The following is a 13,609-nucleotide window of genomic DNA, read 5'->3' on the forward strand; positions in this document are numbered from 1 at the left end:
ATTTTTAAAAACATTTAATATTAATAAATATGATGTGGGGATTGTTCAGAGCATAATGCATGCTCCTACTACCAAAATTGCTTTGTGTTTAATTGAATTAGTAAATAGTATTGTTTAGTCATAATTGTAATAGTAGAAAACTTGTTTAGATTTTATGGGATTGACATGTTAAAAAACAAAAATCCCAAATTAAACGTAGATTAAAAAAAAAAAAAAAAAAAAAAAAAAATGTATTATGTAGCTTTAACATCAAATATTTATTTCGTTCGGCACCGAAATTTCGGAATAGACGTCATGGTAGGCCCTAATCAATGTAGCAATCTAATTACTGAGAACAAGAAAATAATGACACCGATCTCTATTTAAGTCCGTTAAGATAAAAAAAAAAAAACAGAATTTTTCAAATCGATTAATAAATAATGGAGCTATGAGGTGACAAATATAAAAAAATGCAACCGAATCGCAAAAACCTTCTCTTTATTGAAGTCAGTTGGACAACTAGTAATATTATAAATGTCTGTGTGCATATTAAGCAACAAATGGGCGCAGCAGAACTGGTTCAAACTAGTTTGACTCCTGTTACAGTCGTTCTAGACAAATACACAGATATAATCAGCATACTCATTTTAATTTGCAATTAACAGGCGTAAGACGTTTAATTTATGTCCTTACTTCTGTGGTAATGTTTTTGTTCATTATCTTTATATCTTAATGCGCGTATCAACTAGGATTCCAAGCCCTTTATTGGTGGGTACCAGCTCAACCCACTGCCTTACTTCCGAACGGTTGTAGGTTTGATTCCTACGAAATATAGACATTTACATTCATGAATATGTCAATTTGTACATGTCTAAATGTCTCCTATCCATCTTAATATATAAAGAAGGATAAGCAAGCTGAAGTGGCAATGGGCTGGTCATATAGCTTAAGGAACCGACAACCGATGGGGAAAAAAGATTCTTGAGTGGCAACACCGTACGGGTAAACGCAGTGTAATACGACCCCGCACTAGATGGAGTGACGACCTCAAATGCATTGCAAGGAGTCAGTGGATACAGGTGACTCAAGCTTGTTCCTTATGGCAGTCCATGGAAGTGGTGGTTTGTTTGAACGCGCTAATCTCTACTACCAGTCAGATTTGTTTTTTTTTTTTTGCATTTGATAGATCACTTCTTGAGAAAATTTATAAGCTATTAAATATCATTACATAGATATATATATTAGTTGAATAACTGGATTATCCAATATATGATATTAAAATGAGGCACCGGATCTAAGCGAATGTACCATAGATATCAAACTGGCATGGACTATGTGAAAAAGGCTGATGACCTTTTTTCCGCCATTTTATTTTGCAGGTAATTAATACTAAACATCGGCAATAAAGAAGCTAGGTAGGTACTATTTACACCCGCAAAATTTTTCATCATTCTAAGTATTTAAATACGTGTAAACAACGCAAAAGTTTAAAATAAGCTATATTTATTATTTTAATTTAGATAATTTTGAATAAAGCAAATATGGCAAGAATTTTACAGAATCAGAAAGAAAAGAAACAACCCAGACTAAATAAAATAATGACATAACACTGCTCTGATAAAAAAAAAAGAATTAAGACACTTTATGTTTTAAAAAAAAAAACTTACGTCCAATCAACAGAAAAGGACACAAGTTATTTCCATTTAAGAACTGGCATCTCAACTCCTACATTTCTAGTTAATTTAAGAGCAATTAAGCATATATACATACATACAGTTAGCCAATCAGCTAACTATCGACGTCCGTTAATTCTATACATTGGAATTAACAGCATCTCGACGAATAAAACAAGTATGGCTATATCCGTTAATAGTTCTGTCTTTTTTGTAGTCTCTGTGCATATCCAGATTATTATCTGTACAGCACAATGTAAGCATTTACAAACTAAAAGACTAAATAAGGAACTAGAAACGACGTCGCCAAATTAGGTACTTATTTCGCAGTTTTAGCTAAAGATTTCTGTGTTCGCGAAATTTCGGAGAAATAAATTTAAAATAGTTGGAAAAATTTTTGTAGTGAAATAAATTGCTCGTCACTCCATTTAGTAGAGGATTGTTTCACACTGCATTTACCTGTACAGTGTTGCCACTCAAGAACCTTTATTCCCCATTGGTTGTCGGTTCTTTGAACTATGTAACCAACCCGTTGCCACTTCAGCTTGTTTATTCTTCACTAGATGAAGAGACGACCTCAAATGAATTGTAGGAAGTCAGTAAATGTAAGTAGTTCAGGACCGTTTAGTCTATGGGGGAGAAGCCTATGTTCAGCACTAAACAGATAACGGCTGCTATGATAATAAAGATGAAATTAAATGGGCGTGGAAGAATTTGGATAATTTTTCAATATTGTTATATGTGTAAAATTAAAAATATAAGCCTTTTCATGTTTAAAATATTATACAAGAATAAATTACTCTTCAATGCTACTGTGTATTGTAATTTTCTTCATACAATAAAATACGTAACATAATTTTAATCTAAAATATATCTTTGTCTTATTTTTTGAACCGTGCTGCTTCCCAAATAGGTTTTATAATTGAAAAGCAACATGAATGTCGCTCAATGACGAAGCAGTTCCGAATGAATCTAGTGTACATTTTGTATTATAAATTCCAGGTACTCATATATAAGTGTTTATAAGAAATAACTCTATAGGTAGCTACTGGCCTTGCAGCCTTATTGTTAAAGTTTTTGCCTTTATTTAAAAATAGAAAATACACTAAAAAAAAAATATTTAAAATGCTACCAAACATTATCCTGACTGAGTTAACCTGACAATGTTGTGGGGAATGGGATTGTTACTTATGAAGTCTAGCAGCTCCATTGCGGGAGGGGAAAGGAGTGTCAGTAATGGGGACTACCAGTCCCATTGCTGGCAATGTACCCTAGTAGGTTGATCTCCACGTGATTCCCGTGTTATAAATTAACCTATTGTTATTGTTAAATAAATAAATATAAATATTATATAATAAAATATAATATTTATATCGGGTGAGCCGTATGCTTGTTTGGCCTCAAGGGTACATAAATTTATAATAAATTTTAAATTTATGTAATAATAAACAAAAATATCAATTCTTTACTTTTTAGAACATTAGTTTTGATATTAGTATATCGCTACACTAATGGTTAACATAAAGATTTGAAACTAACACACATCGATGATGTCATTTTAATTATTCAAGCATGTAAACCTTTTAATAACCTATTTAATTAACAAACTGTTATTATTAACCATAAAACTACAATGTAATATAATTTATTACTTTAAATAATGATGGAACTTTGAATATATCTACTATATCTATGGGTAGAACTCACCTGGTAATACAACTTGTCTATGATCAGTCAAGATGGCGGACAATCACGTGTCAGTGTGGACGGCTCGTCACATTGTCGTCTGTTTACTGTAACAAGCAATAGATATCTTTTAGGAAATCGTTCAGTAACAATTCAAATAATTCTATTTTAAATCTAAATTAATAGCAATTGGTTGAATAAAACAAGGTTAGTTAAACCTAAATTACATAAATTAGATAAAAAAATATCCAGCTCAAAGTGTTAAATCCTTCAAGCGGGATATTTTTCTAATTCCCATCAACAACCTAATTAATGTAAATGGTTATGACACGAGCATAAATCAATAATGATAATAAATTCCACTGGATTATTACACACCTAGGTTTAAAACCAAACTAAACAGAGCTCGTAGGTACTATAAGAAAAAAAATAAATGAGAGGCATATTAATATTATTAGATCAATAAATACCAAAACAAAAATTCTTAGAAATTTTGTCTGTATTTGTCTTTCTGTCTGTCTATCTATCTGTATGTTTGTTCCGGCATCACGCAAAAACTACTGCACCAAATTGTGTGGGGTTTTTACAGTTGTATCCGTAAAAATGAAACTTAAAATCTGTTATATGTCTCATCTTTATACACCATCTAGAAGTAGTCTATTTCATTGATTTTCCTACTACTTAAAATCAATGCGCACAAATCACCGGGCTAAAAACTAGTATTTAATATATATATATATATATAACATAATATCAACAACCTATTAAATGATTTACATTCATTATATATATGGATATTATAAAACGTAAAACATTTTAAGGCCATTGCCATTATAAAAAACTAGCAGCACCACCAAATTAAAAGAAAAAAAAAAAAAGACTACCAAACTACCAGAGACAACTCTAAAGCTGATGAAAAAACATGCATGTACTTTTTTCAAAACACCAGTAGGCGTTTATAACAAGCGTGTATCATAAAGTATCATTGTGACCCTGTCATCACATCTGCATACAAAGGGTTGATTTAACGGGGGCCTTTGAGGCCGTGTTGACATCTTGTGACAGCTATTAAAGCATTATTTTCAAAACCGGTAAGTTTTTACTGAATCTAAAACAGTTCTTGTAAATTATTATCTTACTATCTTGGCATTCTAAGTTGCACAAAAAAAAGTTAGTTTGTCATGTAGTTACATGACCACCAGTTTTCCAGAAACGAAATATTAATGTTTGAATTATTTTATACAACTATTATGTTACCCAGTCGTTTGAACGATATTTTGCGCGAATGACGTCATAGAATACGGATCGTTGACCTTCCTAGAAGAAACTGATAAAGATTATATCTGGATTTCGCATTATTTACTTTATATATTAATTTCTCTAAAAAATAATAATATTATTATCAAAACTTACAATTTTATTATAAATGTGAACACAATTTTACTTTACTCATCTATACCATAAAGAACCTATTTATATACCTATTAAGTAAATAGTAATGAATAAATAAGTATACTTTATTTGCATTATATAAAATAGGAAATATTGGGGGGAAAGGGATTGTTAGTAATGGAGACTGAGAATCCCATTGCTAGCAATATACCCAACCAGGTCGACCTCCTCGCGGTTCCCCCTGGAAACTATCATGGTTAATTCCTGATGAATTCATCATGATGGGCCAACTGGCCTGTTTTCATTCTCATCTATCACCCTTCACTGGTGCTCCGCCAGCGTATCCCATTAGCGCAGGCAGGGTTACCATTCCATTTTCACTCATCAAAAAAAATAGGGAATAAGCAAGACAAATAATAAATGTATCGATACAATTGTACAAGTATGTATTATGTATGTATGTATTTATACACACACACACACACACACACACATATATAGTATTTATTAGATAATATATTTGTATTGAGTCATTTCTATGTAACATTTACATTAGAATTCTAAGCTACACTACCGACGCCTTCTCATTGTCAAGCCATGATAGTACCTACATTCTTATGATGACTGTCACATTACAGTCATGAATCATCAATATTATCTTAGTCATCTCATAAAGTGATGTACAAACCATTTTATTGCCGCGTGGTCCCGGTATAGAATAGGCCACCCTAAAAACAAGGAATTACATAAGAGTGATAAAATTGACAATTCATTGCAGGCTAGTGTATAGAAAATGTTATATGGCCGTATAACCCTACCAAATTTAGATACAACCTGCTTGCATACTTTCTACATAAACTGTGTCCAATATATATTGTTATTTTTCTCAATTCATAGCAGGCTATGAATTGAGAAAAATACTTTATAATTGTACTATATATATGTATAATAATACTTTATAAAATACTTTATAATAATTGAGAAAAATCTGTAAGTATATCCTTTCAGATAAAAAAAATTCCATAGCAGTTTAGAACTAACGGAGTTATGAGGTAATCATAAAAAAAAATACAATCGATTTGAGAACCTCCTTCTTTTTTAAATCTATTGAAAAATTTGTTTTACAAATAAACAAATAATAATACAATATAATAATATTCTGTTACTAAGTGTGTATATAATTTAATAAAAAATAAAATAAAAAAAATTACAGAAATTCATGCTAATAATTTCATTGTAAATTTCAATATACTAGGCACGTATTAGTCACATACACATTATGGCATTTTTTACTGTTAAACGTACATAATAATTATTTATCTATGCACGTCTTCCAGCTATTGGCTAATAAAGTCAACGACCTTTTGAATATTATCAACTTATTTCGCCCATGATCCCATCCATCAAGAGACGAGTTTTTTTACATAATGGCGATCCATTGTTGACAAAAAACTAAGTTTCTTTTTATAATTTATCTATTTTATGTTCCATGTGGTAATTGATTAAAAATGATGAAGATGATGAATTCTGATCATTTTTGGTCTTTGCATAATGGTGGAAATTATATAAAAGACCAAGTTCACATTAAGTTGATCGTGTCTGGATACCTTTTTACTGTCCATTGCAAAAAGCAAAACGTAGCTGTCAATTTTTTTTTTATCATTTTTTCTTTAATTTTGATCATGAATTATATCACCTTGATTTATTTCACCAATAAAAAAATCATGCAAAAAACGGTTAATTGACTGCTTAGGGGGCTGTTGTTTACGCTGTACTCGGATGTGGCATACATAGCCAATCTTTTTAATAAAGGTTCGTGCATATAGCGGGCATGTGAGTACTCCATCGCTGTTGTAATGATAATATATTGCTGCTGGTGGTTGACCTTTTATTTCGTCTCTCTTTACGTCCAAAAATAATTTAACAATTGTTTGATTAAATACAATGTACCTAAATAGAAAATTTGTACAAAAATCTTCTGCTTGAGTATTGTTGTCACACTCGTGTTTCTGCCAAGAAGCAGTTGTGTTTTGCATGGCAGCCTTTAGGTTTGTAGGGTGGGATATTGCCTTAAAATTACAGTCTATATAAACATAACACCGTATTTTTGGGGGGATTGTTGGTAATTTAGACTACCAGTCACATTACTAGTCAGGTCGACATCCCATAGTCCTCTCTGAAAACCGTCGTGCTAAATTCCAGACGAATGGGCTAACTGACCTGCCTTTTCGTTCTCACCTATCATCCCTCACTGGTGCCCCGCCAGTGTTAACCGTTAACGCAGGCAGGGTTACTATTTCATTATCATTCATTAAAAAAACTACCATAGTCCTTAGAAATTTTTTTATACTACTTAGAATGGCAAACAATCTGACGGCCCACCTGATGGAAAGTGGTAACCGTCGCTTATAGACATGAGCAGTACCATGGACATAACAGAGTATACTGTTTCGCCCATAATACCCCCACGCGTTGTCATTCCTGAGGACTCGGGTGTTATTCCTCTGTACCCAGTAAATTCACGCCATGTCCCACCCTTCAAACCGAAACACAGCATAGTAATGTAGTAAACTTTTTGCAACGGATATTATGTCAATGCAATTTATTTAAATGCCTATATAAAACCTTAATAATATTTTAAATATAAATAAAAATTATTTACACAAGCACCTGACCTTCAAGCAAAGGATACGCAAGATCCGTTCGATCAAAAAGTAAGTGCATTAAAGTCAGGGTCTCGTTATTTTTGTAATAACCTTTTATAACCTCTTATTTCTTTAATATAGCTAGTTAAGTACATTTAAATTATTTATAATTAATCATCATCTTCGTACCCTCATCACAATTTATTTGGGATCGGCGTAATATGTTTTTTAGCCATATTACGAAAAGATTTGGCTTATAGTTTTACGACCGACCGCCTGCCTGCGTCAACCATCTTTGGGAATAATATAATAATAGTATAATATAGGGGAAAAGGGATTGTTAGTAATGGAGACTGAGAATCCTATTGCTAGCAATATACCCAACCAGGTCGACCTCCTCGCGGTTCCTCCTGGAAACTATCATAGTTAATTCCTGATGAATTCATCATGATGAGCTAACTGACCTGTTTTCATTCTCATCTATCACCCTTCACTGGTGCTCCGCCAGCGTATCCCGTTAGCGCAGGCGGGGTTACCATACCATTTTCACCCATAAAAAAAAGTAGTATAATATAATATTTCTAGTTGATATGTAATAAATATTTTCATATTACATTATTGATACAAACAGCATCGAATAATTTCATTAAAGTAAAAAAAAAATCCAGTAAAGAATTAACTAAAAGACTATTGGCAACTGATCGATACGAACTGCTTTCGACTTTCTGGAAAATATATATTTACTTTGTAATTGTTTATATTTATAATAAGTTTACTATTGTAATCTTTTGGAGGAAACAATAAAGAGTATCTATCTATCTACCTATTTTTTAATTTTTTTGGCGGAAAAATATGCTTACGAATATTATCTCAGATGAGATTGATGGCTAATGTGGAAGGTTGTGGAACATCTGATAGTAATAATGGTGGTCAATCTTCGAGTGTTGGCACTCACACACATACTAATGGTAGCAGAATTAAACCAAATAATTAAAATCAAATAACCAGTGTTATGTTATGTTGACTTCCGCAAGATAACACCTAGTTTAGTAAAATATTATCTCAACATTTGTAGACTATCGCCGCAGTATTTGATCATTTCAAATATAGATAGATAGATACTCTTTATTGTTTCCTCCAAATATAATTCACTAAAAGCTCTTAAAAATTTTGATTGCTCTTTATGGACAACTTGGGACCCGATCCAGTTTCTCAAGGAAAGATAATGTAGAAATCTCTAATTTTTTTAGATAAAATACATTTTATATTACACGCTGATAATGTAGCTTTCTTTAGATAAAGGAATTTTTAAATTTAAATAATTAATTTTGTGTTTATTCATTAAAATAAAAAATCAAATCCTTTCTCCTAGTTAAGTTAGATTTTTTTTTCATTCTAGTAGGTGGTCGTATGTTAATATGGTAGACATTTACGATTGTTAGTTACCTCTCTCCGTGTTCTTGAATTTGTTTGAGGACTTGTCTCGCGTCGGAATTTTTAATTAGTCATTTGTACGACAATGGTTTCGGTTCCCACACGCGTAGAATATGTATTATTGTTTTATTTTATTTATGCCAAACTGAATGACTGCTTGCTTACACAGTGCATAGCCTGCCAGTGCTATGAGTTGGGTTGAAAACCGATTTCCGTTGTGATAAAACCAATTATTTTGGTCAACTAATGAATCGATTTTGTTAAAATTTCAACGAGACCCATCTGTAAGTATATCCTTTGAGATAAAATTTTTTCTAATCGGTTTAAAACTGATAAAGTTATGAGGTAACAAACATTAATAAGTACAAATGAATTAAAAAAATAAATCTTTTTTTTTGACGGTTGAAAATTAATACTTACCAAAGTAAATATCCTTACTAATATTATAAATGTAAAAATATGTCTGTTTGTTACCTGTTAACGCCTTAACGGCTTAACCAATCACTATGAAATTTAGTATACACATACTATGTGGAATAGAGAAGGACATAGACTACTTTTTATTCCAACCATTCGGACAAAGTCACAGGTAAAAGACGGTATATGTATAACCAATTTTTTTATAAGTATTTAGTATAGTTGATGAAAAATCTTGACATTTTTTTATGAAAATAGAACCGGATAAAACAAAAAATACTTAAATTAAAATGTTATTGTATCTATTATACATATATTATTGTTTATTTATTAAAAAAACATGGTAACATTATTTCCTTATTGTACTATGTATGTGATTCAATTGGCGATTAACCACTTCCATGATTTTGTTATTTTGATAATAAAATAAAATCTTTAAAATTTTTATAGTTTTTTTACACGCACCAAATGTCATTGTAGAACTTCAGTGGAATGTGGACATTGCGCAGACGCAGTGGATTCTACGAAACGATGCGCAAACGCAGCCGACGTGCCTATTGACGGCGCACGTGACAGCTTGCCATGAAGTTATGGGAATTATAATGTCATGTTTTTGAATTACAGTTACAAATTCCAAACTTTTTTCATATAACACATCTAGTAGCTAAGTAGATCTTATACTATGCAGGATACCGGACAACTGATGCTTTTTTATATAACCATATTTAAAAAATTTGGAACCTTTCCAAACGTACAATAATTATGTTTCACCAAAATAAGCCACTTAAATTATGGCAAACCCAGATATTTTAATGTAAAAACTGAATTAATAAACCTTACTTATTGAAAATTTCCATGGAACCAATCTGTAAGTATATCCTTTAAAAAAATCCAAATTCGTTCACAACTAAAAGAGTTATTAGGTAATAAATGTAAAAAAATACAACTGAAATGACAACCTCATTCTTTTTGAAGTCGGTTAAAATGCCTATATTTCACGATTTTTAACATTTATTTGTTATTATTTTTTTACAAAACACAGGGGCCAAACAAGCATGCGGCTCACCTGATGGTAAGTAACTACCGCCGCCCATAATCACCCACAACACCAAAGGCATTGCAGGTGTGCTGCCGGCCTTTTAAAAAAATATGCTATTTTCTTTCTTTTTTTCTTTGTTATAACGGAACTACACTCATGTTTTTTTAATAACTTTATTGACCAAAAGAAGATATGATACAAAAGGCGGACTTAACGCTAGTGGCATTCTCTACCAATCAACCTTTGGGATGAACAGTGAATCACGAACGCGGTACTTCATTATTGAGATAGGTAAAGGAAATAATATACAGCTAATAATATATACCTATACACAATAAATATTATACACATAAAAAAAATATGATTATAGATCTTTAGAAGATCTACAATACATAATAGTAACACATAAGGAATAGACAAAAGTTTTTTTTCTCTATTCTTATATAACTCACTAATCAGAGGCTAATAAAACTGTATAAAGCGTTTATATAAGTACGGCTTTATTGCGTAAAATACTAACTAAACGTATATTGTCTATGGTAAATAAAAATTACAAATACATACAAAGTCCATCGGAAATCGCAGGCACGTAGTCTCACCGCCGTTCTTTGTCCGCTATTGTGATGCGCGACACGCCACACACCACTGGCGTCAAGTGCGACTTACAGTGTTTAAAGTTTAAATAGGAAACACGTACCTAATACGTTAAATAAGTCTTTTTATAAGTCTGCAAGGAACACTAATTGTTTGACACGTTAAGACCTCCATAAACGAATACTACTCATCATTGGAATACGTAAATATTTTTTGCTTGCAACACCGGCTTGATCTAGTACCGGAAGTTGCTATTCTTGCTCCCTTATTTATAAAAACTGAACCCTCTATGAACTTATTTTAACTAATATACTATATTATCACTTTCTATCAAATTAGGAATTTAGTGTAAAAGGAAAAGACAAAACAATTCAATAGCTAAAATATTTATATCTCATAAGGTTTACAAGAAATTTTATGATTTTATTAATAAGAAGGCCCTGATATAAAAATTCAGTAGTCATGAAACTACTTTTGTAGTATCTTTGGCCGGCAGCACACCTGCAATGCCGCTGGTGTTGTGGGTGATCATGGGCGGCGGTAGTCACTTACCATCAGGTGAGCAGCAAGCTCATTTGCCCCCTGTGTTGTAAAAAAAATCTTTCCTTATATAATCTAAGGAAATAGATAGAGTGTCTCTATACAAATGCTTCCAGAAAAGCAGTCCAACTTTTTCATACAATTTTATTCGATAAATAGTTATCAGTATTGTCCATAAAAGTGTTCTGGAATGCGAGAAAGAGGAGTGGGGAGGCCAGGTAAGCGCAGGACCCCTTCCTTATGTCCCTAACAATGCTTTATCTTAACGAAACCCCGTCGGCATGGAGCCCGCTTCCGTTGAAGAGCAGCGCGTCGTAATCAAGTTTCTCTCGAAACTCGGCAAGAATGGCCGTGAAATTTTTGCCGATCTCAGAACAGTTTATGGGGATGATGCTGTGAAGGAACCAACCGTCCACAAGTGGCTAAAAAGATTCAATTTCCCTCCAGGCCAGACAGTTGATGGAAAATATATATATATATATATATATATATATATATATATATATATATATATATATATATATATATATATATATATTATTATTTCCTTTATAACTTCTATATATATATATATATATTATTTTACAATTTTTGCATCTTTTTAAAGCGTAAAAACCAATTTTATTTATTAATTATTATGTGCGTTAGTATTTAGAACTCTGATATAAAACCGAGTCAGCCAATTTGCCAATTAGCTGACAAAAAGTTGACCCGTTTTTGAGGTTTTTTTATAATTTAAGGTCTAAACTAATTTGGAGGTTGAAAACTACGTGCTTATGTCGTTAAAAACTAACTCTGTAATATTTATGATACAAACAAGTGTGAAATTCTTGACGATTTACATAGAAACTAGGATGTGTTTAATATTCATATTACCTATTCCCTATTTGTGCATTTATATCAATAATTAACCATTCAATTATTAATATTTAATTTCCCTCCATCAACTCCCACCATATGGGGGAAAGGGATTGTTAGTAATGGAGACTAAGAATCCCATTGCTAGCAATATACCTAACCAGGTCGTCCTCCACGCGGTTCCCCCTGGAAACTATTATGGTTAATTCCTGATGAATTCATCATGATGAGCTAACTGGCCTGTTTTCATTCTCATCTATCACCCTTCACTGGTCCCCCGCCAGCGTATAACGTTAGCGCAGGCGGGGTAACCATTCCATTTTCATCTATAAAAAAAAAATATCTCCCACCATATCGAACAAATACACTCATCGCTGTATATTAATTCTATTTCCAATACCATAACATGTCAGCCATTTACTGTCTACTGCTGAACACAAGTCTTCCCTAATGAAGAGTTTTGCTAGCAGTTGCCACGCTCGGCAGGCGGGTCGGCAATTAGGCACTTAGTGATGTTTTAACAGGAACACTGCTGTCCATCCCTCTACCATTGAGTTTTTTTTTATACGACTTAGAATGGCAAACCAGCTGACGGCCCACCTGATGGAAAGTGGTAACCGTCGCCTATAGACATGAGCAGTACAATGGACATAACAGAGTATACTGATTCGCCCATGATACCCCCATGCGTTGCCATTCCTGAGGACTCAGGTGTTATTCCTCTGTACCCTGTAAATTCACGCCATATCCCACCCTTCAAACCGAAACACAGTCATGCAAACACAACTGCTTAATGGTTGAAACACGAATGGGACAAAGGTACCCAAGCAAACGACTTTTGTACAAAGTCTCCCTCTGGTTAAAAAAAGTTTCCTTAGTCACCTCCTACGACACTTACGGGAATGGAAAGGGTGGCATATTCTATACTAGGACCACAAGTCTCTAATTCAATCATTAAATTGTCACATTTACAAAAGAACTCAACACCGCACACTTGACATAGAAAAATCAACCATTTCACCTCTCTTTTACATTTCAAAATCGTTTGTACAATTAAACTTTTTACATTGACCGCCCTGTGGTAAACTCCATGTTAGTGTAATTATCTTTAACGCTATAAATTGTTGGCGGAGCGAAAAAAAACGAGCAGTTAATATTACAACGCACGTGCATCCAAGTTGGCACGTTGTAAAAAAGTACATTTATAGATAAGTCGGTAAACACAGAGTCAGGGCATTATCTCTAAATATTTATATATATTTTTATGCAACCTAGAATGAATGACAAACAAGCTGACGGTCCACCTGATGGAAAGTGGTGACCGTCGCCTATAGACATGAGCAGTACCATGG

At 32.7% G+C, this 13,609-nt stretch overlaps 1 protein-coding gene across 3 annotated transcripts in view; it reads right to left on the reverse strand.

Moving 5' to 3' along the window:
- Positions 1 to 13,609, reverse strand: part of LOC113522448 (uncharacterized) — a 127,251-nt gene that overhangs the window by 54,313 nt on the left and 59,329 nt on the right. For 2 of the 3 annotated variants that reach the window (XM_026908127.3, XM_026908125.3), the window contains exon 3: positions 3,360 to 3,445. The gene's annotated coding sequence lies outside the window, so the exon portion shown is untranslated. Of the gene's footprint in view, positions 1 to 3,359; positions 3,446 to 10,829; positions 10,894 to 13,609 lie in introns of those variants that run through there. The other variant, XM_052901824.1, reaches the window with a different exon arrangement.

The sequence above is a fragment of the Galleria mellonella genome, unplaced genomic scaffold, assembly GCF_026898425.1.
Source record: "Galleria mellonella isolate WM207_F2 unplaced genomic scaffold, CSIRO_AGI_GalMel_v1 utg803, whole genome shotgun sequence".
Taxonomy (NCBI): domain Eukaryota; kingdom Metazoa; phylum Arthropoda; class Insecta; order Lepidoptera; family Pyralidae; genus Galleria; species Galleria mellonella.